This window comes from Ailuropoda melanoleuca, unplaced genomic scaffold, assembly GCF_002007445.2.
Source record: "Ailuropoda melanoleuca isolate Jingjing unplaced genomic scaffold, ASM200744v2 unplaced-scaffold11327, whole genome shotgun sequence".
Lineage (NCBI taxonomy): Eukaryota > Metazoa > Chordata > Mammalia > Carnivora > Ursidae > Ailuropoda > Ailuropoda melanoleuca.
The window spans coordinates 4,663-8,347 of NW_023179757.1; the positions used below are offsets into that span (position 1 = coordinate 4,663).

The 3,685-nt window shown below is 47.3% G+C and overlaps 1 long non-coding RNA gene across 1 annotated transcript; it reads left to right on the forward strand.

The window, feature by feature from the left end:
* The first annotated feature begins 2,507 nt into the window (after positions 1 to 2,507).
* On the forward strand, positions 2,508 to 3,415 carry LOC117797696. Its single transcript, XR_004622654.1, has 3 exons — positions 2,508 to 2,781; positions 2,937 to 3,099; positions 3,339 to 3,415. It is a non-coding gene; the product is annotated as an uncharacterized LOC117797696 (long non-coding RNA).
* The last annotated feature ends 270 nt before the right edge of the window (positions 3,416 to 3,685 follow it).

Consider the following 3,685-nt stretch of genomic DNA (forward strand, 5'->3'; position numbering starts at 1 on the left):
CTCCTGGAGAAAATTGCCCGAGCTTGGGAATGTGGATGAGAGCTGGGGCCTTGGAGTCCTGCGTTCGTGGCTGCCGGGGCTCTGGGCAGCGAGCTGGGGCAAGGCGGGTGCTCAGCAGGAACCTGGAGTGAAATGAGCTAGCCCTGGGGGTTTGAGCAGCCCTACGAAGCAGGAGAAAAGGCCCACAGAGGGGCAGATTGGACTCCCTCTTGATAAGATCTTGAGGGAGCTCAAGCAACTAATGGGGGAAAAATAGGAGCATAATTTGTGCCCTAAGCTGGGAGAGTGACCAGACCAGCTACATGTAGTTCTCAAGTTCTTGGCTTCTCTAGCTCCCAGAAGTGGGGCAGGGTGAGGGGCACCAGACAAGTGTATTATCCCTTTCCGAACTCAGCTTAAGACAACCCTGGGGAATGTCTCTGAGCCTCTTTCCTTACTTCGGTTCCCTGCAAGTCCTTCTCAGATACCCTTCAGGAGCTCCCTGGCCATTCCTTATCCTCAGCATTCCACCATGCCCCCTGCCTAGGTCTCTAACCCAGCATAGTACTCAGGCGCTCAGGTTAGTTTCCATTCACACCCTTTATCAAAATTTATCCAGCCTGTGGCCCGATCCCTCTGAACCTGACAGGGACACTGAGCTCAGCTGACAGACCAAATGGAGAAACTGATGGCAATAGCAGTTGGTTGATCTAGCCCGAGAAGGCAGTAATTTCTGCCTCCATGTGAAGGGCCAAACAGACCAAGCCCCAGGTGTGACCTTTAGTTGCACTTCCCTGGCCAAGATGCTAAATTCACACCTCCCATGAGTCCTGAAGCGGGTTATACCAGTCACCACCATGCGCCTGGGCAGTCAAATTTGCCTAAGATGAAATACTGATTATGCAAAAGGACTCTTTAGCCTACAAAATTTTCCACACCAAGCACACAAAAGAAAACATTTCTTCTAGACTACACTTAGAAGGAAAAGAAAGACAAGCAGGATAAAGGGCAAGATAAGAGAATGCAATAGGAACCGAGGAACTGAATCCTACCAGCTATCAAACCTTCATTCAACCAGCCGGTTATCCACACTTTATGTTTGCTAATTCATTACTTCAACCAACCAATCAATCTTCAATCAGCTAATCAAAGAATGAACAAGTCTTCACTCAGTCAAATATCTTTTATTCATTGGAGTGGCCAGTCAATTTCATTCATTCATTCATTCATTCATTCATTCACTTTCTTTAGCCATTCAACCATCATCCAAGCAACAAAGTATTAAGTAGTCATTCAGTCTTCGTTCACTCCACTAGGTATTCCAAACACCGAAGCTCAGGGCTGGGAGAGACCTCAAAGGCCACCTAGTTCAGCCGATTCCATCTTGTAGGAATCCTTTCCATTGCAACCTTGCCGAGCAGTCACCCAGGCTCTGTTGAACACCTCTAATAACGGAGAGCTCACTATTTTCAAAGGTTGCCTGGACTGTTGTGGGACAGCTTTGGCTGGGAGAAAATATGTCTCAAGCTCCCTTGTAATATCCATATCTGTTTCTGTGTTGCTTTTCAGGACACCCAGAACAACTCAGTTCCTATGCTAAGACAGTGCATCGGCAGGGACAGATGAAGATTGTGTCCTCTGGACTCCCTCCTTCCCTCNGTCCTTCCCTCACATCACCCTTGTGGGAACTGTTCCCTCTTTGTTCCAGTCTCTCTCTTGTGGTCAGATAGGGCTCCCTTAGTCCAGGGCTCTCTCCGGGTTTGGGGATTGGAATGCGAGGTCACATTCCAGGTGTGATGGGACCAGCTCTGAGGTAAGGGGACGATCACCTCCATGTGATCTCATGGAGTGTTTCTCATGCCTGCTATTTTGCTGAAAGGGTCTCCCCTCACCCTGTTCCACATCCTCCCCACCCACCTTCCCTACAGCTGAGCACCTTAAGGGCAGCTGGTCCATGAACTTGCTAAAGACCCCAGAGATGGTCTGACCCAAAGCTCTGCCCAGACAGGGTCAACAGGGATTTGGTGGGCCAGCCAGTCCTTCTCTGTGGTCTGAGGAGAGAGCTAAACCATTGGAAGCAGGAGATGAGGCAGGAGGACAGAAAGAAGGAGGTAAGTAGATACTTGAGTCAGTACAGGCCACGAGAAAGCAGAGGCTGAGGGAAGGAAATGATCCACTACACCAGTCAGGTCGTGGGAGCAAGTGGCAGGAGCAAACTGACCAATTTCAACAGAAAAATAATTTCTTACAAGGGACTGTAGGTGACTTGCACAAACTGGTTTCCAACTACAGGGTGACTTCATGATATATATATATTTGATTCTAAAGAATTACAGCACATGGCAGGACAAGATGCATGTGTTTCAGAAAATTTAAAACTTCCCTTCCCCCATGCCTCCCAAGAAGATACATCCAGGTCGCTGGAGGGTTTTTGGCTTGCGGAGAACAGTCTTGTTCAGGGAGATGATGGCCTTCCCTAGATCACAGCCTCACATCATAGGTAAGGAAGAGAAGCCCAGAGCTAACTGCGCCACAAAGAAGAGGGAGGTAAGAAAGGTGGGTGTAGGGCCTGGGGTCACTTGATGGGACCAAGAACTCCTGGGTGCTGTTAGATGTAAAGCTCTACTCTCTCTGTAGATCGAAATCTTTGCTACGATGTCCATTTCTCACTAAAGCCTGTGGTGAAGGTTGACTCCGGGATAATGCAGTGCTGAGACTTGCTCCTTGAGAAAGGATGTGAGTGGAGGTTGTGGGCCGTTACACCTGCACTGTGTTTTGAGACCCTGCCCAGGGTTTTCAATGGTAAATTCAATTCTTAACTGAATTTGGGTTTCAGTCTTTACCCTAAATAAAGAGCCAAATGTTTTACAGTGTACCTAGAGTTAACAATACTGTACTGTGCATTTAAAATTTTGCGAAGAGGGTAAATCTCACGTTAAATGTTCTTGCCACTATAGAAAATAAAAAGCCAAACATGCGCCCCCCCCATTGCTGCCAAAGTACCAGTGCAGGATGAACCAGCCAGAGCAGAGGCGGCTTTGGAATATTAGCTCAACACCAGCGGAAATCTGCGGTTGTGAAGTCAGCATTCTGGCACGATCAAGAATGGTTTTTCAAAAGGTATATTAATCAGGATCCTTTGTTTGTAAATCATGGAAATTCATCTCTAATGTGTTAAGCAAGTCAAACAAACAAACCCAAATACATAAACGGAAGGATGGAATTATTGGCTCACTTGAATGTGAAATCCAAGAATAGGGCTAGCTTCAGGAATAGCTAGATCCAGGCACACAAGTCAAGTCATCAGAGTTATCTCTATCCCACCACTTAGCCTTTCTCTGTGTTGGCTTCTCTTTCAGAATATGCTCCCCACTAGTGGAAAGATGACCCCCAAGAGCTCCATCCTGATATCTTCAGCCCTACTGGAAAAAGAGCTTACTTTCCCATTCATTCTGAGGAAATGACCAGAACTGAGTCTCATGGGAGATTGATTGGATTATTTCCCCAGCCCTGGAGTTGGGAGGGTAGGGTCAGCCACACAGGAACTCCCTGAACTGAGAGTGTAGGCAGGAAAGTCTCCCAAAGGAAATGAAGGTGCTGATACCAAAAACGGGAACAGCAAAACAGCAGTCAGTGAAAAATTGAGATATACACCCTATGAAGTGAGCTCAGGAGACTGATGCAAGAAAACAAAACAACACCAAAC